Consider the following 23,312-nt stretch of genomic DNA (forward strand, 5'->3'; position numbering starts at 1 on the left):
CACCTCATTACAAATACCTCCATTTCATTTCTTTTTATGGCTGAGTAATATTCCATTGTATATATGTGCCACATCTTCTTTATCCATTCATCTGTCGATGGACATTTAGGTTGCTTCCATGTCCTGGCTATTGTAAATAGAGCTGCAATGAACATTTTGGTACATGACTCTTTTTGACCTATGGTTTTCTCAGGGTATATGCCCAGTATTGGGATTGCTGGGTCGTATGGTAGTTCTATTTGTAGTTTTTTAAGGAACCTCCATACTGTTCTCCATAGTGGCTGTATCAATTTACATTCCCACCAACAGTGCAAGAGTGTTCCCTTTCCTCCACATCCTCTCCAGCATTTATTGTTTCTAGATTTTTTGATGATGGCCATTCTGACCGGTGTGAGATGATATCTCATTGTAGTTTTGATTTGCATTTCTCTAATGATTAATGATGTTGAGCATTCTTTCATGTGTCTGTAGGCCATCTGTATATCTTCTTTGGAGAACTGTCTATTTAGGTCTTCGGCCCATTTTTGGATTGGGTTGTTCGTTTTTTTGTTATTGAGCTGCATGAGCTGCTTGTAAATCTTGGAGATTAATCCTTTGTCAGTTGCTTCATTTGCAAATATTTTCTCCCATTCTGATGGTTGTCTTTTGGTCTTGTTTATGGTTTCCTTTGCTGTGCAAAAGCTTTTAAGTTTCATTAGGTCCCATTTGTTTATTTGTGTTCTTATTTCCATTTCTCTGGGAGCTGGGTCAAAAAGAATCTTGCTGTGATGTATGTCATAGAGTGTTCTGCCTATGTTTTCCTCTAAGAGTTTGATAGTGTCTGCCCTTACACTTAGGTCTTTAATCCATTTTGAGTTTATTTTTGTGCATGGTGTCAGGGAGTGTTCTAATTTCATACTTTTACATGTACCTGTCCAATTTTCCCAGCACCACTTATTGAAGAGGCTGTCTTTTCTCCACTGTATATTCTTGCCTCCTTTATCAAAGATAAGGTGACCATATGTGTGTGGGTTTATCTCTGGGCTTTCTATCCTGTTCCATTGATCTATATTTCTGTTTTTGTGCCAGTACCAAACTGTCTTGATTACTGAAGCTTTGTAATATAGTCTGAAGTCAGGGAGCCTGATTCCCCCAGCTCCATTTTTCGTTCTCAAGATTGCTTTGGCTATTCGGGGTCTTTTGTGTTTCCATACAAATTGTGCAATTTTTTGTTCTAGTTCTGTGAAAAATGCCAGTGGTAGTTTGATAGGGATTGCATTGAATCTGTAGATTGCTTTGGGTAGTAGAGTCATTTTCACAATGTTGATTCTTCCAATCCAGGAACATGGTATATCTCTCCATCTATTTGTATCATCTTTAATTTCTTTCATCAGTGTGTTATAATTTTCTGCATACAGGTCTTTTGTCTCCTTAGGTAGGTTTATTCCTAGATATTTTATTCTTTTTGTTGCAGTGGTAAATGGGAGTGTTTTCTTAATTTCACTTTCAGATTTTTCATCATTAGTGTATAGAAATGCAAGAGATTTCTGTGCATTAATTTTGTATCCTGCTACTTTACCAAATTCATTGATTAGCTCTAGGAGTTTTCTGGTAGCATCTTTAGGATTCTCTATGTATAGTATCATGTCATCTGCAAATAGTGATAGCTTTACTTCTTCTTTTCCGATTTGGATTCCTTTTATTTCTTTGTCTTCTCTGATTGCTGTGGCTAACACTTCCAAAACTATGTTGAATAATAGTGGTGAGAGTGGGCAACCTTGTCTTGTTCCTGATCTTAGTGGAAATGGTTTCAGTTTTTCACCATTGAGGACAATGTTGCCTGTGGGTTTGTCATATATGGCCTTTATTATGTTGAGGAAAGTTCCCTCTATGCCTACTTTCTGCAGGGCTTTTATCATAAATGGGTGTTGAATTTTGTCGAAAGCTTTCTCTGCATCTATTGAGATGATCATATGGTTTTTCTCCTTCAATTTGTTAATATGGTGTATCACATTGATTGATTTGCGTATATTGAAGAATCCTTGCATTCCTGGGATGAACCCCACTTGATCATGGTGTATGATCCTTTTAATGTGCTGTTGGATTCTGTTTGCTAGTATTTTGTTGAGGATTTTTGCATCTATGTTCATCAGTGATATTGGCCTGTAGTTTTCTTTCCTTGTGACATCTTTGTCTGGTTTTGGTATCAGGGTGATGGTGGCCTCGTAGAATGAGTTTGGGAGTGTTCCTCCCTCTGCAATATTTTGGAAGAGTTTGAGAAGGATAGGTGTTAGCTCTTCTCTAAATGTTTGATAGAATTCACCTGTGAAGCCATCTGGTCCTGGGCTTTTGTTTGTTGCAAGATTTTTAATCACAGTTTCAATTTCAGTGCTTGTGATTGGTCTGTTCATATTTTCTATTTCTTCCTGGTTCAGTCTCGGCAGTTTGTGCATTTCTAAGAATCTGTCCATTTCTTCCAGGTTGTCCATTTTATTGGCATAGAGTTGCTTGTAGTAATCTCTCATGATCTTTTGTATTTCTGCAATGTCAGTGGTTACTTCTCCTTTTTCATTTCTAATTCTATTGATCTGAGTCTTCTCCCTTTTTCTCTTGATGAGTCTGGCTAATGGTTTATCAATTTTGTTTATCTTCTCAAAGAACCAGCTTTTAGTTTCATTGATTTTTGCTATTGTTTCCTTCATTTCTTTTTCATTTATTTCTGACCTGATCTTTATAATTTCTTTCCTTCTGCTGGCTTTGGGGTTTTTTTGTTCTTCTTTCTCTAATTGCTTTAGGTGCAAGGTTAGGTTGTTTATTCGAGATGTTTCCTGTTTCTTGAGGTAGGCTTGTATTGCTATAAACTTCCCTCTTAGCACTGCTTTTGCTGCGTCCCATAGGTTTTGGGTCGTCGTATCTCCATTGTCATTTGTTTCTAGGTATTTTTTGATTTCCCCTTTGATTTCTTCAGTAATCACTTCGTTATTAAGTAATGTATTGTGTAGCCTCCATGTGTTTGTATTTTTTACAGATCTTTTCCTGTAATTGATATCTAGTCTCATAGTGTTGTGGTCAGAAAAGATACTTGATACGATTTCAATTTTCTTAAATTTACCAAGGCTTGATTTGTGACCCGAGATATGATCTATCCTGGAGAATGTTCCATGAGCACTTGAGAAAAATGTGTATTCTGTTGTTTTTGGGTGGAATGTCCAATAAATATCAATTAAGTCCATCTTGTTTAATGTATCATTTAAAGCTTGTGTTTCCTTATTTATTTTCATTTTGGATGATCTGTCCATTGGTGAAAGTGGGGTGTTAAAGTCCCCTACTATGATTGTGTTGCTGTCGATTTCCCCTTTTATGGCTGTTAGTATTTGCCTTATGTATTGAGGTGCTCCTATGTTGGGTGCATAAATATTTACAATTGTTATACCTTCCTCTTGGATCGATCCCTTGATCATTATATAGTGTCCTTCTTTGTCTCTTGTAATAGTCTTTATTTTAAAGTCTATTTTGTCTGATATGAGAATTGCTACTCCAGCTTTCTTTTGATTTGCATTTGCATGGAATATCTTTTTCCATCCCCTCCCTTTCAGTCTGTATGTGTCCCTAGGTCTGAAGTGGGTCTCTTGTAGACAGCATGTATATGGGTCTTGTTTTTGTATCCATTCAGCCAGCCTGTGTCTTTTGGTGGGAGCATTTAATCCATTTACATTTAAGGTAATTATCGATATGTATGTTCCTATTCCCATTTTCTTAAATGTTTTGGGTTTGTTATTGTAGGTGTTTTCCTTCTCTTGTGTTTCTTGCCTAGAGAAGTTCCTTTAGCATTTGTTGTAAAGCTGGTTTGGTGGTGCTGAACTCTCTCAGCTTTTGCTTGTCTGTAAAGGTTTTAATTTCTCCATCAAATCTGAATGAGATCCTTGCTGGGTAGAGTAATCTTGGTTGTAGGTTTTTCTCCTTCATCACTTTAAGTATATCCTGCCACTCCCTTTTGGCTTGCAGAGTTTCTGCTGAAAGATCAGATGTTAACCTTATGGGGATTCCCTTGTGTATTATTTGTTGTTTTTCCTTTGCTGCCTTTAATATGTTTTCCTTATATTTAATTTTTGACAGTTTGATTAATATGTGTCTTGGCGTGTTTCTCCTTGGGTTTATCCTGTATGGGACTCTCTGTGCTTCCAGGACTTGATTAACTATTTCCTTTCCCATATTAGGGAAGTTTTCAACTATAATCTCTTCAAATATTTTCTCAGTCCCTTTCTTTTTCTCTTCTTCTTCTGGGACCCCTATAATTCGAATGTTGGTGCATTTAATGTTGTCCCAGAGGTCTCTGAGACTGTCCTCAGTTCTTTTCATTCTTTTTTCTTTATCCTGCTCTGTAGTAGTTATTTCCACCATTTTATCTTCCAAGTCACTTATCCTTTCTTCTGCCTCAGTTATTCTGCTATTGATCCCATCTAGAGTATTTTTAATTTCATTTATTGTGTTTTTCATCATTGCTTGGTTCCTCTTTAGTTCTTCTACGTCCTTGTTAAATGTTTCTTGCATTTTGTCTATTCTATTTCCAAGATTTTGGATCATCCTTACTATCATTATTCTGAATTCTTTTTCAGGTAGACTACCTATTTCCTCTTCATTTGTTAAGTCTGGTGTATTTTGACCCTGCTCCTTCATCTGCTGTGTGTTTTTCTGTCGTCTCATTTTGCTTATCTTACTGTGTTTGGGGTCTCCTTTTCACAGGCTACAGGTTTGTAGTTCCCGTTGTTTTTGGTATCTGTCCCCAGTGGCTAAGGTTGGTTCAGTGGGTTGTGTAGGCTTCCTGGTGGAGGGAACTAGTGCCTGAGCTCTGGTGGATGAGGCTGGATCTTGTCTTTCTGGTGGGCACGTCCACGTCTGGTGGTGTATTTTGGGGTGTCTGTGGCCTTATTGTGATTTTAGGCAGCCTCTCTGCTAATGGATGGGGCTGTGTTCCTGTCTTGCTAGTTGTTTGGCATAGGGTGTCCAGCACTGTAGCTTGCTGGTCGTTGAGTGAAGCTGGGTCTTGATGTTGAGATGGAGATCTCTGAGAGATTTTGGCCGTTTGGTATTACGTGGAGCTGGGAGGTCTCTTGTGGACCAGTGTCCTGAAGTTGGCTCTCCCACCTCAGAGGCACGGCCCTGATGCCTGGCTGGAGCTCCAAGAGCCTTTCGTCCACACGGCTCAGAGTAAAAGGGAGAAAAAATAGAAAGAAAGAAAGAAAGAGGCTATAATATAGTGAAGTAAAATAAAGCTATTGTAAAGCAAAGCTATACAGACAAAATCTCACCCAGAAGCATATACATATACACTCACAAAAAAAAGGAAAAGGGGAAAAATTAATATATCCTGCTCCCAAAGTCCACCTCCTGAATTTGGGATGATTCGTTGTCTATTCAGGTATTCAACAGATGCAGGCACATCAAGTTGTTTGTGGAGTTTTAATCTGCTGCTTCTGAGGCTGCTGGGAGAGATTTCCCCTTCTCTTCCCTGTTCGCACAGCTCCTGGGGTTCAGCTTTGGATTTGGACCCGCCTCTGCGTGTAGGTCGCCTGAGGGCGTCTATTCCCCGCCCAGACAGGACGAGGTTAAAGGAGCAGCTGCTTCGGGGGTTCTGGCTGACTCAGTCCGCGGCGAGGGAGGGGTACAGAGGAGGCGGGGCGAGCCTGCGGCGGCAGAGGCCGGCGTGACGTTCCACCAGCCTGAGGCGCGCAGTGCGTTCTCCCGGGGAAGCTGTCCCAGGAACACGGGAGCCTGGCAGTGGCGGGCTGCACAGGCTACCAGGAGGGGCGGTGTGGAGAGTGACTTGTGCTCGCACACAGGATTTTTGGAGGCGGCAGCAGCAGCCCCAGCGTCTCACGCCCGTCTCTGGGGTCCACGCTGATAGCCGCGGCTCGCGCCCTTCTCTGGAGTTCGTTTAGGCGGCGCTCTGAATCCCCTCTTCTTGCGCGCCGTGAAACAAAGAGGCAAGAAAAAGTCTCTTGCCTCTTCGGCAGCTGCAGACCTTTTCCCGGTCTCCCTCCCAGCCAGCTGTGGCGCACTAGCCCCTTCAGGCTGTGTTCACGCCGCCAACCCCAGTCCTCTCCCTGCGATCTGACCGAAGCCCAGCCTCAGCTCCCAGCCCCGCCCGCCCCGGCGGGTGAGCAGACAAGCCTCTTGGGCTGGTGAGCGCTGCTTGGCGCCGAGCCTCTGGGCGGGAGTCTCTCCTTTTTTTCCTCTGCGCCCCTGTTGCTGTGGGGTCTGCGCTGAAAGCTGCGGCTCGCGCCCTTCTCTGGAGTTCGTTTAGGCGGCGCTCTGAATCCCCTCTCCTTGCGCGCCGTGAAACAAAGAGGCAAGAAAAAGTCCCTTGCCTCTTCGGCAGCTGCAGACTTTTTCCCGGTCTCCCTCCCAGCCAGCTGTGGTGCGCTACCCCCTTCAGGCTGTGTTCACGCCGCCAACCCCAGTCCTCTCCCTGCAATCCGACCGAAGCCCGAGCCTCAGCTCCCAGTCCCGCCCGCCCCGGCGGGTGAGCAGACAAGCCTCTGGGGCTGGTGAGTGCTGGTAGGCACCGCTCCTCCGTGCGGGAATCTCTCCGCTTTGCCCTCCGCACCCCTGTGGCTGCGCTCTCCTCCGTGGCTCCGAAGCTTCCCCCCTCTGCCACCTGCAGTGTCTGCCCGCGAAGGGGCTTCCTAGTGCGTGGAAATCTTTCCTCCTTCACAGCTCCCTCCCACTGGTGCAGGTGCAGTCCGTATTCTTTTGTCTCTGTTATTTCTTTTTTCTTTTGCCCTACCCAAGTACAGGGGGAGTTTCTTGCCTTTTTGGAGGTCGGACGTTTTCTGACAGCGTTCAGTGGGTGTTCTGTAGGAGCAGTTCCACGTGTAGATGTATTTCTACTGTATCTGTGGGAAGGAAGGTGATCTCCGCGTCTTACTCTTCCGCCATCTTCTCTCCGACCCCGGTTTCACCAATTTTTCTCCTAATTCCCTTCTCTGTTTCAGCACCCAGCCTCGGAACCCACATTGCATTTATCGTCATGTCTCTTTAGTCTTCCCCAGTGTGTGATAGTTCTTAGGTCTTCCTTTGTCTTTCATGACCTTGAGACTTGGGAAAAGTACCGGTCAGTTATGTTTTAGAATATCTCTCAATTTGGGCTTGTCTGAGGCTTTCTTATGATCAGGTTGAGGTTAAGCACTCTTGGGAAGGATACTACAGAGGTGATGTCCTCAGTGTATCTTATCAGTAGTGCATGATATCTTATTACTGGTAAGGTGGCTGATTATTTATTTACCATCTAATTTTTAAATTCAGGTGAGATTTGCATAACATAAAATTAACCATTCTGAAGTGAACAATTCAGTGGCATTTGGTACACTGACAGTGTTGTGTAACCCAACAGCTCTGTCTAGTTCCAAAACATTTTCATCACCCTCCAAAAGGAAATCTGTACCCATTAATCAGTTGCTCCCAATTTCCCCCATCTCTCAGCCCCCCCACCCCCAATCTGTCTCTACGGTTTACTAATTCTGGATATTTCATATAAATGGAATCATGCAATAAGTGTTCTTTTGTTTTTGGCTTCTTTCACTTAGTATAGTGTTTTCAATGTTCATCCATATTTTAGCATTTATCTAGTACTTCATTTCTTTTTATGGCTGAATAACATTTCATAGTATGTATATAACACAATTTATCCATTCGTCTGTTGATGGACATTTGGGCTGTTTCTGTCTTTTGGCTATGGTGAATAGTGCTGCTGTGAGTAAACACGCATGTACATGTATTTGTTGAATTGTTGGATCATATGGTGATTCTAACAGACTTTCTGGTTCAGGTATTCTTTACTTTTTCTGGTTTTCATTTGATTGATTTTAATTTTCGTATAGAATAATAAGGTACCACAAAATTTGGAGCAAAAATATTTTTTGTGGATTTTACATGTCAGAGTGAGTTATGTTTTAAAACCTGGAGGTATTTGTCATTCTGATTGAGCTATTTTTTTCCGGATTTGATTGTTGACAGACTTTACCTATTTTTCCCATTTATAATGATAACAAGATACAGTGCTAGAGTCCATGAGTTTTAATGTATTTTATGTATTATCAGGTGATGTTGTATTGCTTTGTCCTTATTTTGGACAGTTTATCTCTCAACTACAGAAAATTTACTGGTTTAAGGAAACATCTGTAACAAATATCCCAAAGAACAGTGTAAGGAAGCTTTTCATACTTTTAAATATATTTTTCATTTCAGATTTGAGATTTTTTTATGTAGTTTTGAACCTTCCTTTGTAATGATTTATTTTCACAAGATAGATATATGTAATGTAGTCTTGATTTTAAAAATTACTTTATACTTTTCCATATAGCAGATAGAGAAAGGAGGAATGATAATTCTACTCGAAACTTGATAAGATGGCAAATGAGAAAGAATAGAACAGATCTATTAAGGCTGTTCCTTAGTCCAGTTTTCCTTAATCTTGAGTAACTGGGAAACTTGTGTGTAGTCCCTGAATATTTTCCACCAAAGAGGAGTATGAGTTGGTTCTTCAGTGGCTTAAAATAAAATCTTTGGTCTTTAGGTTATCTTGTTCCAAAAAGACCAGTCTTTTATGCCAAACTCTTTTGGCCCAGGAAATCTCCCTTTCCCCACTGGTAGGTAGCTCTGGCAGACCTGAGGCTTTCCAGTAGAGTCAAAGGGGCCTTGAACTTCTGGTTTGGGTGAGAGTTTCATTTCTGGCATTTACAGCCTTCTTGGGCTCTAAGCTCTAGAATAAAATTCATGGCCTACTCTTGATCTAACAATAGACGTCTGATGTTGACACTGATCTGTAGCCCAATGCTCTTCATTGTAGTGGGGAGGAAAATTTGGAATTTTTATGGAAGATGAGTAAATTAATGGACAGAGTATTTGAGAACAACTTGAAGCTACAGAAACGTTTTGTTTCTGATAGCAGTTCTCAAAAATCAAGTGGTACTATGAGGGCCAGACTTACAGGTCTGGTGATGTGACTTAGGGTAGGGAGATACCTCTGAAGAGGTAGCATTTATCCCCTAGATTAATGTCACTCCATTTCTAGTGTGTAGACGAGGGGAGCATATTTAAACTTAATACTCTTGTTCCTTGCAGTTTAGGTTTTTTTCTCTCCTCTCCCCCATGTCTAGGTCCTCTGGTAGTTAATTGTCTAATGATTTGCATTGTCACTTGGTTGTCAAACTTCCTCAGACCATTGCTGAGGTTTGGGCAGCTGGGGTGATGACAGGTAAACATGGGGCTGCACATTTGGGAACTGGAGTGTCTATATTCCGGGATGCTTGCTGATAACAAAGCTGTATATACTTATTAACATTTTTTCTGTTTTGAGAAACTCATTCTTATTTTTTTAGAATTGGAAATGTGCTACTTTTTTGAGTGTTCAATTTTTAAATAAAAATATTTCTGAATTTTAGAAATGTAAAGAGATTTAAATGTTTAAGAATTCTTTAGGTACAGCATGGTGACTGTATAGTTAATAATACTGTATTGTGTATTTGAAAGTTGCGAAGAGAGTAGATCTAAGAAGTTCTCAGCACAAGAAAAAAAACTGGTAACTGTGCTAATGGATGTTAACTAGATTTATCATGGTCATTTTGCAGCATATACTAACACTGCTGTGTATAAAATAAATAAGCTACAAGGATATACTGTACAACACAGGGAATATAGCCAATATTTTATAATAACTATAAATGGAATATAACGTTTAAAAATTGTTGTATACCTGAAACATATTGTTTATCAACTATACCTCAATAAAAAAATTGAAAAAAATACTAATATTGACTCATTATATGGTACACCTGCAAGCACTATAATGTTATATGTCAGTTATATCTCAATAAAAAAAGTTAAAAAAATTCTTTTAATTCAAATGAATCGGATAACTCACTTTTACTGTTAACAATAATACTTGACGGGACTTCCCTGGTGGCGCAGTGGTTAAGAATCCGCCTGCCAATGCAGGAGACACTGGTTCGAGCCCTGGTCTGGGAAGATCCCACATGCCGCGGAGCAACTAAGCCTGTGCGCCACAACTACTGAGCCTGCGCTCTAGAGCCCGCGAGCCACAACTACTGAAGCCCGTGAGCCTAGAGCCTGTGCTTCGCAACAACAGAAGCCACCGCAATGAGAAGCCCACGCACTGCAACGAAGAGTAGCAGCCATAAATAAATAAATAAATAAATTTATGAAAAAAAAAAAAACTTGACTAAGGACATCATCTAGTTTTTGAAAAAGGGATGATAAAAAATTCTTGATTTTTATTAACAAGGAAAATTACATGCAGCAATCCCAAGAATAGTAGTTACCCTGTTTTTTATTGTTAGCGAGTGACTGAATTGATCTGATAGAATCAGGAGTACTATAATAAAACGAAAATTTCATATGTGAACACATTATAAAATCTGAATGCTTCTTTAGTCAGAAGGTGGGATTGCTTTGTAGAATGAAGTTTAAAGGGAATTTGATAATCAGAGATGCTGTACCTTAAGTCACTGTTATAACACATTCACCACTTTACACGTTAAGCCACCAACTAAGACTTCAGAATTACATCCGTGGGTACATGCATTAAAGATGATCCCTCTGAAAAAAAAGGGAATAACATTCCTTGAGCAACTTTAAATCAGGTGTAAAGAGGGGAGTACTTTCATAAATACAGAGCCGCTGTGTGGGAGCCCTGCTTTGAGGCCTGGGAATAAATTCAAAAGTGTGATATATTGTTTTCTTTTTTTAAAAAATAAATTTATTTATTTAGTTTTGGCTTCGTCGGGTCTTCGTTGCTGCGCGCGGGCTTTCTCTAGTTGCTGCAAGCGGGGGTTACTCTTTGTTGCAGCGCACGGGCTTATTGCGGTGGCTTCTCTTGTTGCGGAGTACAGGCTCTAGGCACGTGGGCTTCAGTAGTTGCAGCACGTGGGGTCAGTAGTTGTGGCGTGCGGGCTCTAGAGCGCAGGCTCAGTAGCTGTGGCGCACGGGCTTAGTTGCTCCGCGGCATGTGGGATATTCCCGGACCAGGGCTCAAACCCATGTCCCCTGCATTGGCAGGCGGACTCAACCGCTGCTCCACCAGGGGAATCCCGTGTTTTCTTTTCTTTAAAGAAATCCATTTGGCTTGTCTAGAGTATTCTTTCTCCCCCGTCCCCTCCTGTCTCACTTCCTTGTGAATTTTTCCTTATGAGTAGGAAAGAAGTAAAAATTGTTTTTACCCATTTGAAATTATTGCTTTATTATATTTATTACTTTTTAAAAATGTGTTAAACTGATAAATAAAAAATGTCTTATTTAATCGTATGCCTGTGTGTATGCATATATCCATCATAATCACCAGAATCCAGCCATTTCTACTACCTCCACCCCATTCCAAGCATCAGTATCTCTCACCTGGACTCTGCAGAAGCCTGTTAGCTGATGTCTTATACTGTCCTCCCTCACCAACAAGTTCATTCTCTACATAGCACCAAAGTGATTTTTGGTGTTGACTGTCAGAGCAGGCTACCCCAGAATTCCACTTGTTTATTCATGAATTTCTAAGCTCTTACGATTAGCTTCAAGGCTGTACTTCACTTGACTTCCCTAAAACCTCATCTCTTGCTTTCCCCGACTGCAGTCACAGTGGCCTCAGCGATGTTCCTCCGACTTTGTGCGTCTGCCCCATTGCAGGGTCTTTGCACTCGCCCTTCCCTTTGTCTGGAAAGCTCTTCCCTTAGGTAAACACAGGGCTCTTTTCCTCGGTTTCTTCAGGTTTCTTCAAGTATCACCTCGTCAGGGAGGTCTTCTCTGGTTCAGGGAGGAGATCTGCATCTAGATAATAGATTTACTATGAGAATGGGTTCTCTCAGGGAGAGAACCCTTCTCTTCTCTTCTCTGGAGAAGGTAGAGCTAGGTCTAAAAAGGAAGCTAAAGAGAGACGGTTACTTTGTTGAAATGGATGCCTTCATCCATTATAAGAAAAAGAAGTCTTATGAGAAGATCTATCCCTTTACTCTAAATGTCAGTTCTAGTAACGTCTAGATAGTGGATTTAGTAGCCGAAGTGGTCGCTGCATGAACAGAAGTAGAGCTACCAGTTCCTGACAGCTGCGAGTCAGCCTCTGGGCATCTTGCTAAATTTTCAAATATAATTATACAGTAGACTTCCTTTAACAAATTCTGTGTTCCCAGCTATAATTATAACTGCTTTTCCTGCCTATAGCCTGTTCTTTGTCTTACTACTCTCCTCCTCATCTCCCCCTGCTGGTTAGAATTATCCTCTGGTCCTTTGGGATCTGAGAAAATAGGAAGCTTTTACTGCAATTTTCTTTCCTAAGCATAGACTTACCAGTGCACACCAAATTCCTTCTTTACATTCTAGTCTAAAATACATTTCCAGTTATAAGATATAGTGTTTTAACGTACAAGCTAGCAATATTCTATATTAAAGTAATTTTTATTTTCAAAGAATATGAAGATACAAATGAAGTACATTGTAAACTCTCTATGCAACTGCCAGAAAATGACCATCACAGCTTATCCAGTGCTCCATGTCATAGTTAAGACTCTTTAGACCAAGAGTGGTTGTTGTTTAATAAATTAAGGTTTGTAACCAAAAGTGAAGTCATCATAAATCCTACAACCATAATCCTGCAAGGGTTTCCAGGACTCATCGTAACAGTAATTGGTAAAACCAGAAATATGAGTGGGATTTCCTGTTTTCTCATCTGTTTTTATCACCCAAATATCCATTGTGAAAATAAATCACTTTAAACTATGATCTGTTGTCCTTTACAAATATATTGTAGTTTTCTGGTGATAAACTTCAAGGATATATTTCCATGTCATTTAGATTATATTCTAAGTCATTTTAATTAATGTCTTTCTTAAGAAATAACTAAAATGTATAGATTTCTGAATGTGCAGAAGAAGAGATACGCTTGAACTTTTAGCTTGCAGGGGAAGTAGTCCAGAAGGAATTATGGACCTGTGTCAATTATACATTGTTATATGTATTTTTCGTCACTAACTTATTCGCTAAAAATACTTGAGTATTTGTTTTGTGTCAGGCACTGTGCTAGTTGCCAGTTTACTGAGGTTTTAGTTTGAAAAACTAGATTAAAAAGGTATGCTTATAATGGTTGAGATATATGTGGGAATAAACAATAGTGTATTCAGTTGCCTATTAAAATAATTCTGTGTATTCTGGATAGCTTTAAATATTATACATAGGACTTCTCTTATACAGTAATTGGTTGACACTTTTTGACCTCAGTGTAAGACTGCAGTATTTAATAAATAAACAAGGAGAATAAAGTTTTGATAAATAAGGCATCTTCTTGAAACTTATAAGCTTGAAGCCTTTTAGCATGAAATTGACAGGTGTTCCTTTTGTGAAAGAGTAAGTGAATAACGTTATGTTTTCATGCTTACAGGTCCTCGTCCTGTCATAGGAATAATAGTCTTGAAAAGCAGAGCTTTGGAATTCACTGTTCTGAGAGATGTCTCCTTATCAGTATGATTTCATGCTCACGTGGGGAGGCTTCAGGCTGAGGAATGAGATTAGATTTGCAGGGGAAGAATATTTGCTGTCCTCATTGCTTTGGTTTCTAAGGAATGCTTACCCCTTAGCCTCAAATGTGCTGTGGTATTAGCTACTTCAAAATAGATTACTCAAGACTCTTTATTTGGAAAACCTTCAGTATGCATCGTGATGCATTACTTGCGATAAAAAAAATGAGGCTACAATTATATGAAACAAAACACTACAGCTGCTGACAGATGTCATTAACAGCTTTCTCAAACACGGGTCCTTCAAAAGGACCTGCTGCACATCTGATGTGGTGAGTTAGGGTCATTAACTCAAGATGGGCTTCTGTTGTCCAATACATTTGTTGTTGGTGGTTCTTGTTTTTTTGTTTTTTTTGGCTTTAGCCTTTTGATAATTTATTGGGACCTTGGTGTTTGATACAGTCTAAAAACTATTCTTCTGAATTACAATTAATAAATGTAGAGGGAATGAGGGAAAGAGTAAATCACCGTGGTAAACACGACAGTAAGAGTCGTTGTAGGCAAGATCCATTCATGGATGCCAAAAACGGGGAAAGTTTGAGGAGAAACAGAATGTTTCCAGAGTCTAAAAGTATCTCTCCAAGATGTTTAATAATTACAAAGAGAAACATAGTAACTTTACAGAGGCGAAAGCTGGCAGTGTTGAACCAATGTTAATTTTATGTTTTGATAACTGTGCTATAATTATTACATACGATGTTAATATTAGAGGAACCCAGGTGAACAGTACGTGGGAACTCTGCACTATTTTTGCAACTTTTCTATAAGCATAAAATTATTTCAAAGAAGTTTTTAAAAGCCCATTCTTCTGGAAATCTGATATAGTGCTCTCATGCTTATCCTGTGAGACCGTAAAAGGTGCTCCTTTATTGTAATGAAGTGTCTTTGGTTTCAGAAATAATTATCTTGGACGTAGTTCAGGGTAGACATCTATTAGAACACGTTTTGCTCAGTATCCTGTTGCTGACTATCATTTGTTATCACGTTTCTCAGGAATCATCTTTTAATAACAATTGTAGAAATACCCAAGTTGTGTAAGTTGTTTAGAGATGTTAACTGATCTCTGCTGTAGTCAGTGAACTAGTCTATGGAAGAATTTGAAGGTCAGAAATAGATGACATCTAAAAGTGACACCAAAAGTGAATAAATAGGAGGTATCTGGGGTTGTGTGCCATCATGATTTTACACACGTGTACAAAAATGTGGCCACGTTTCCAAGATGTAAAATGTAAGTTATATAGTGTTCTAAATGTTTGTCCTTTTTCATACAAACTGTACTTTAAATGCGTTTCAGCTATGAGAGAAGAAATCTCTGGGAAGTGGGCCACGGAATGAACTTTCTATTCAAGTTTGTAAATATTACAGCAGCAGGTCACTTGTTGTCCATTTGAGATTAGAGCCACATAATAGACTTTCTCAATAAAAATCTATACTGCCACTGTCTGTGTATGGAAAACCATTAGTTGTAGTTGCACAGAGGAGGCTTATGCCTGCTGTTGCAAATACCACTGACAACCTAAACTTACTGAGGTCAGTGGCTCTGTTACTTTGTAAGAAAAAATTCCATCTAGAATAGTGCCTGATGATAAATTAATATTGACTGAGTGAATGAATGAACACTGAAGACTGTATAAGGTGGATGTCCCTATTAAATGTAAAATTCAAATGTCTACAGTAATGCAACTCTAGTGTTGAATGCTCAGAATCCAAGCCATCAAAGTGGCAGTTTTCTTGAGAATTAACTCCTTTCTACAAATCTACACTTGCTCTAAAGGGCATCTCAAATTTCATGTTTGGGAATTTAACGATACTATGAATATTTCCGTACCAGGGTTTGTTTCATTGTGTTTCAGCAGCAGGCTGGATTCTGGTGATGGCAGGGCATACATAGCCCCCAGAACGTTCCTTAGAGAGTTGACAATTGTGTTTTTCCCAAGAAGTTGAGATTAGGGGAATAGAGAGGGTGAATGAAGCATTCTCCTGTTTCAGTAAGTCTTGGCAATCTTGTTAAAATTATTCTAACCAGAAAATATTTCCAAAATACAGTTATTAGTATTATTTACATCGTAAAGATTATTTAATGGCATAGCCAATTTGTGTCATTAGCCAGTTTAAAACATACTCTTTAGAGTAATACATATGAATATATTTATTGGAATATACATACTGAAATGAATATCTTCTGCTTTGTTAAAAAGTTGTTGGTTTTACATTGTTACAATTCTTTGATTTTGCAGACCTCATTACCCCTCTTTGACAGAGGGTGTACTTTAAAAATGTTATGTTTTCACTGGTTTAATAAGTGATTCCTCTTCTCCCCATCATGGCATATTATGTTTATCCTAGTCATTGCATCTTTTCAAAGTCATTTATAAAAGGTAATGAGTCTCTTAAAAAGTAGATTTGGTTCGCCTACTTGGAACTCTTTGGAGAAGTAACCATGTGCAGTTGGCTGGGGGAAGCAGAGAAGGTTAATTTTTTCTGCCTTTAAGTACTAGAGAATGTCCACAGGAAACTAAAATTGCTCAGTCTCATTTAATGTTTTGCGGTTTTTATAGTGTCTAAAGTAACCATTAATACTAGGTAGAAGAAAGTATTTGTAATTTTATTTTCTATGAGGAACATAGGCTTTATATTAAAAATATGTGGTTCTAATGTTATATGATACAAACATTCATTCTGGTTTAAAACTTAGGGCAGATTGGAAAGTCGGTGGGGGGTTTGGTCCTAGCTCTGCCAGATAGCATCTCTGTGATCTTGAACAAGTCAATTTGTCTTTCTGAATCTCATTTTTTTTCCTCATGTGTAAAATACTGAAGTTAAGAATAACTGTCCACTGTGTGGTTTGTGAGGGTTACCTCAACTAAACATGATAATGTATCTGTGGTAACACCCAGCACGGGGTCAGGTTGCCCAGCTCCACTTCAGGTCTGTGAACAGCGCCTCCTGGAGGCGAGCTGAGCACCGTGCCTGGAGTACAGTGGCCGCGCTCAGTCGGCTCTGGTTTTCTGATGAAAAGATGCCTGTGAAAGGGTGTTGTGAGCTGTAATACTGGAAAAACAGAAAGCCCAAAAATACTTAAATGTTAAAACATGATTAACCAAATAGATGCAGAATAGATATCACAAACCCCAAATCTGTACAAACTAACTCATTGAGGTCTTACTTAATAATTAATACTACCTGATTTTGAACCAATAAAAAAAGTAATACCATGTACTACTATTTGCAAGCAATGGATTTTGGGCTATTTCAGATCATTTCTTTTTATTCTTTTTTTGCGGGGGAAAAAGTCATTAGTCTGCATTTATAATCAGGACTAGCTTCCTGTAACATTATTTATTTTAACTTTTTATTTATAGATTTTGAAATTTACAATTCTAAATACAGCAATAGTAAGGCACTGCATTTTTGCAGGAAACAAAAAGCACAATTAACATAAAGTCAGAGCCAGCCACAAATAAAATATTCCAGCAAACTGTGTAAGGGGAAAAAAATGCTCTGGGAAGCAGATGCCAAGAAATGTTGCAAAGGTGGCCTTATTACACTGGAAAGAAAAGAATACAGAAGGATTAGTAGTAATCGGAGGAGGAGGAGGAGGAAGGTAGGGAGCAAAGAATGGTGAATGCGTGCTCCATAAGTGGCAGGCACTGTTAGCTCTAAGCACTTCATGCAGATTCTCACATCTAATCCTCCCAGCTACTTTATAAGTTAGGTCCCCACTTTACAGATGAAGTAGCTGAGGCACAGAGAATGTGAAGTAATTTTTCCTAAAACGTTATATCCAGGATACAGACTCAGGCTTTTTGGCTCTGGAAGTCATGCTCTTACCTACTCTGTGTCCTGCATCGCTACCATCTACTTAACAATGCAGATGACGCTCAGAATGTAGTTTGTATATATTTTGTGAAGAAGTTTTAAATGGTATCATGGGGTTCTCTCCGAGGTATTGATTTGGCCCTTTAGAAAAGTAATTGGTTCATTGATGGGATCCCTGGTATCCTCAGAAATAATAACCCCCTCAAGAATACCTTAGTGGTAAGACCTTAACTGTCTTTCTAGATGGATTTTTTTTTAACATTCCCTCCATGTATGCATAAAGTGTATTATTACATATGATAATTTCATTTACATACTTCTAACTTTTAATAATTATCAACATAAGTAAATAGATGAAAGGAACGCATAGGGATGGTAAAATGTAGGATTATATCACCAATGTTTTAAGCAGGGATTGTTTATGAATTTTTGTACTTCCTGGCAGACTATGCTGTGCCTAATGAGAGTATTTTATTTCTTTAATAGAATCTCACATAGTAGGGGCTTAATATCTAATTGATTGCATTATTCTAGGTATAGAAATAATGAAACTCACGTAGTTCTTTCTTTGTGAAAATATTTTATTTCAAATATTTCCTTTCTGCTTGACAAAAGAGCATTGGAGTTTTGCTTTAAAGAAAAAACTGTGATTTTTTTATGGTTTTATTTTTATTTTTTAGCCTGGACTGTGGCAGAATCAAATGACCAATAGTTTCTGATGACTAACACCTGTTCTTTTTTTTAACTGCAAAATTCTTAAAAAGGTATGGTGACTAAATTATCTTATTCTTAGGCATTATGTTTTCCTTCTTTTTGTCTTCTAACTTTTATAGTGCTCTTTTTTATTGCAATATCCTTCTCAGCCCTAGGACCTAACTTCTAACATTAGCCAAATTCTAAAAGAGGTCCACTTTTCAGAGAAAATTTTGGCTGGAAGATGTTAGCCAGATCTGAGATTCCCTATCATAATTAAAAAATCTTTGAAGCAATTTTTATTGTTAGTTACCTTAATTCAGATTGCTAATCCTGGATTATTTTTCTCTTCAATTGATTATTTAAAAAAGATAGATAATCTTACATTATCTACCTTAACTGCACCAAATGGCACCTGATTTAATAAGAAAGTTCTAACTGTATAAAGTACAAAAATCAGAAAATATGTTGTGAAAGTGTAGAGTTTGGCATTTGTTGTTACTCTAGTGGGCTCAGCCTTCTCCCTCACCCCCATACATGTATCTCCTATATTGTATACCTCACCGTGGTCAAGAAGAAGGCCAGTTGTGTAAATTTGCTCTCAGCAGAGCGTATAATTGGCTAAAGCTGCAATGGCAAATATGTAGCTTACATGCATCCCCTTTCCTGTGCTTATTGTAGACATCTGCTCATGGCATACTTTCTTGCGTAGCCAAAGATAGTTTCATAATGTTCTGTATTTTAGGGAGCCATTACTGGTCAACCAGAGTTTCCATGTGAGAAAACCTATATGCTGTTGCTGGAATAGAGAGTTTGGGATGAGTACTAAAAGTTCTACATCTTCTCCCTTCATGCCTAGGATTTGATGTAGCCCAACATTAAGAGATCTTACTGTCTTAGATTGGTAAGTGTGTTAGCAGTTTAGTAACCTTCTAAGTATACTTAAACACACCTGAATTTAGCACAGCAAAATTGATCCCCTCGCCCCAAAACACCCTTTTTATGAAATATTCTGTTAGGAAACCTTCTTTAGATACCACTGCAGTTCATTTGTGGACAGCTCTTCTATAAATTTACACTCAAAAAGTTATCCTTGGTTAGGGATGGGGAATGGGCTGTGTCTTGTGATCTAACTCCAATTCATTGATAAGATTGATATATTAGTCAGGTTTTCCCAGAGAAATATATATAACTAATAAGGTGTGTGTGTGTGTGTGTGTGTGCTTGTGTGTTCAGAAAAAGAGAGAGAGAGATTTTAAGGAATGGACTCACATGATCGTGGAGGCTGACAAGCCCAAAATCTGCAGGTTAGGCCAACAGGCAAGAGCTGATGTTGCATTTTAAGTCCAAAGGCAGTCTGTCGGCAGAATTTCCTCTTCTTCAGGGGAGATCAGGCTTTTTAAAATTAAGGCGTACAACCAGTTTGGTGAGGCCCACCCACCTTAAGCCCAGTAATCTGTTTTACTCAGTCTATTGATTTAAATGTTAATCTCATCTAAAAAATACCTTCACAGAAACATCTAGAATAATGTTTAACCAAATATCTGGGTACTGTGGCCTAGCCAAGTTGACACATAGAATTAACCATCACAGTTGAGAAAGACTGACTGATTCAGTGATTATTGAATACCTAATATGAGCCAGGCTCTATGCTTGATATTGGAGGACCTCAGCAGATTTAAAAAGAGAAAAATTTAGTCGACAATTTTTTTTCTTGTCAACTAATCTTAGAATAGAAATTAGTCATGCTTATACTAAGTACAAAAAAGGAAGCTATTTCTTAAAAAAATATGTAATGGGGGAGATACATTCAATGTCCAATAATTTTATATTTAATTTTAAATTAAATTTAGTGAGAACTACATTGAATTTAAAAATTCATATTCAGTTTTAGAATGACTTTATTCTTAGTAGATTATTCTAGAAATAGTCTTTTTCAAGCATAACAAAATGCCAACCTCTTTAGGAGTAACTTATGTTGAAAGAGAAAATGCTATTTCATCCAGACCCCTGGCTCTGTTCTCTCAATGATAAAGAGCATTGTTTTTTTGGTTTTGTTTTGTTTTGTTTTTTGTTTTTCATCTTAAAGGAGAGGCTAAGTTTCAGCCTAAGTAGAACACTTTACCTCTTCTATTGAAGCGTATTCTCTGGCCTCCTCTGCCTAAATTAGAGTGAGTCGTTTTTAACATGCTGAGGAAAGGGACTTTTCAGAAAGGCAAGTCAAACCTTTTCTATTTTATTTGGTTGTGAATTGTTATCAGAGATGGTGAAAAATTTTATTAGGAAAAAAAGTAAGGATATGATATAATACAGAATGAAAGAAACTAGTAGGTGTTAATACTTGGAATGAAGTTTTAGTTGTTGTGGGTATTTGATGACTATTTGCAACTTCTTGCGGGGCTTAATATGTCTTAATTCATTTCCAGAAAAGAATTAACTAAAAATGATTTGGATTAACATTTTCCACTGTTAAGGTAAAGTTATGAATTCTGTATTGGATAAAATGATTCTGGGGCTTCCTTGGTGGCACAGTGGTTAAGAATCCGCCTGCCAATGCAGGGGACATGGGTTCGAGCCCTGGTCCGGGAAGATCCCACATGCCGTGGAACAGCTAAGCCTGTGCGCCACAACTGCTGAGCCTGTGCTCTAGAGCCCGTGCGCCACAGCTGCTGAAGCTCACGTGCCTAGAGCCTCTGCTCCACAACAAGAGAAGCGACCACAGTGAGAAGCCCGCGCACCAGAGTGAAAGTAGCCTACGCTCTCCGCAACTAGAGAAAAGCCCGTGTGCAGCAATGAAGACCCAACACAGCCAAAAATAAAATAACTAAAATGAATAAATTAAAAAAAAAGATTCTGTTCAGAAACACATACTAGTGAGTTAGTTGTGCAAGTGGGTGCTAGTTCTGAGCAGGGTGATCATAAGCCCGGTCTGCTTGAGACAGTCCTTTGAATGCCTGCTATCCTGCCTTAATTCTTTTTAGCACCTGTGTATTGGTTTGTTATTGTTCCCAGGAAAATTATTGCTAATTTATTGGTTTAAGACAACACAAATTTTTAATTATATAGTTGTATAGTTCAGAAGTCCAATATAGGTCTCCCCAGGCTAAAATCAAGGTGTCAGAGAATCTGTTTCCTGTTCTTTCAGTTTGTTGGCAAAATTCAGTTCCTTGTGGTTGTAGGACCTAGGTCTCCATTTCCTTGTTGCCGATACACCTCGAGCCCTTTCCAGCTTCTTTGGGAGCTACATTTTGGCTCATGGCCCCCTTCCTCCAGTTTCAAAGCCAGCAGCAGCAGTTTGAATCCTTCTGATTTGCACCGCTCTGACCCTTCTTCTCTCATAGCATCTTTCCTCTGACTCATGGGATTAGATTCAGCTCAACAGGATAATCTAGGATAATCCCTCCAGCTCAAGGTTCATAACCGTAATCACATCTTCAAAGGCCCTTTTGCCTTGTAAGTTAACATATTCACAGGTTCTAGGGATTAAGACATGAGCATCTCTGGGGGAGTTGGTGAATTATTCTGCCTCTGATGCACCTTTTCACTCTTAGGAATGTCCTGGTTTGGCTGCTAAATTACATGGTCATCCAATTTGAGTAGCCAGTTGAATTATGTAAAACACGAACAAAAACCAAAGCTCAGCTTTCTTCCTCCCTCTCTTTTAAATTTATGTTTCTGTTCTTTCCTTTTCTGTTCCCTCTCCTGCGTCCCTTTGACACCTTTGCAAAGGTTCTGAATCGTTTTCCTGGCTGACTTGTCAGAAGTCAGCAAGGAGGAAGTGTACGTCATTTCTTTTTTGCCCATTAGTTATGGATAAAGGAGCCACACGTTTTATGGTGTGAGGACTTCCATCATTCTTTTAGTCTTTTGCCTTTGAAGCCTGCCATTCTCATGTACCTCAGTGTTCAGTGACAGTGTAACTGGCGAATCTTGAGGTTGTAGCGTCTAAATGTGAGCTGCTACTAGTGCTTGACGCTATCCTTAGACTGTTGCATGGGGAGCGGAGGAATTAAGACAGGCTTTTCTTCCCCCTCTACCTTTAGACTTTATTTTGTACCAGAGAGGTCACTGGGCATTGCATTCATTTAAATAGCTGCTGATTTTTTTCAGAGGGGGTGGTTTTATACTCTAGAAACAATTTTACGAGTACAGCTGCCTTTTTAAATAAAGTAAGTACTTGAATGTTTTTGTTTCACATTTTTGCAAATTTTAATTTATTCAATTACACTACATTAATTGAAGAAAACAATTGTGTATTTTATGTGTGTCTGAAGACCAAATTGCCATTTATGTCTATTCTTCAACTTAAATGTGTAATCTGGAATTTTTCCCAAAGCAATTGGGAAAAATACCATTTTGTATTTAGATAGATTTATTTGTTCCTTGGACAATCTAAAAAAAAAGACCAATTTATGATTTTTAACCCTATATCTTAATAAGCTAAGCAGATATTGGATACATGCTAATTTATAGATACTTGAATCCTTAATTTAGTAGTGAATCCATCAGAGTTTAGATTTAGTTAAGTAACACCTAAGATATAAAACCTGTGCTACATATCTCTAAAGTTAATTTTTTTCTTTTCAGTTTACAATGCCAGTTTTACACTCCATTTGCTGTCAGTGGAAATGTAGGTGGCAGACACAGCACATATTTATCATCACCGAGTTCACTATATCATACAGGAAAAGCACATTAATATGCCGTACAGAAAGCCTAACACACATAAACAACCACTTAGCATTTTTAAGAACATATCTGACTTATTGATTAGCTTAAATATCTTTCAGTCGAGCGTGACACCCACGTGGAGTGCATGCATTCACGTACTTATCTCGGAGCAAGTGCTGCTTGGACTGATGAATGAGCGTGTCCCTTCTGTATGTATCATGACGAAGATCAAACCTTAGAAAGCTTTTCCCTACCCGTTGGAATCCCTAAATCTTGTCACAATTAAATTATTCTCAGGGTTCTTCAGGTAAAGTGCACTCTGGAAGACAACTTTAAAAAACCCTATTCTACATCTACATTTACGTTTGGTGTTCTGAGCCTCTTTTCCTGAAGTCTGTGCTGCTGTTCTGGGTTCCAGGCCCAGTGGTGGATGCAGTGGGGTATGGGATGTGTCTTAATTTCTGTTTCTCATGAACTCTTAAGTTCTTCTATAAACTCTACCCTGTAAATTAGCCTCAAAATGTGTGTGTATGTTTTAAAAATATGTACAATACCTGCTAATGTTTTAAAAATATGTAC

At 38.8% G+C, this 23,312-nt stretch overlaps 1 protein-coding gene and 1 long non-coding RNA gene across 18 annotated transcripts in view; one reads left to right on the forward strand and one right to left on the reverse strand.

Annotated features, from left to right (window-relative positions):
• TBC1D5 (TBC1 domain family member 5) overlaps positions 1 to 23,312 on the forward strand; it is a 535,839-nt gene that overhangs the window by 84,366 nt on the left and 428,161 nt on the right. The window lies entirely within an intron of this gene.
• Positions 7,698 to 23,312, reverse strand: part of LOC309659515 — a 297,583-nt gene continuing 281,968 nt past the window's right edge. The window contains exon 3 of the long non-coding RNA XR_014262852.1: positions 7,698 to 23,287. This is a non-coding gene — a long non-coding RNA (uncharacterized lncRNA). The remainder of the gene's footprint in view (positions 23,288 to 23,312) is intronic.

This window comes from Balaenoptera physalus (genome assembly GCF_965194825.1).
Source record: "Balaenoptera physalus genome assembly, chromosome: 4".
NCBI lineage: Eukaryota > Metazoa > Chordata > Mammalia > Artiodactyla > Balaenopteridae > Balaenoptera > Balaenoptera physalus.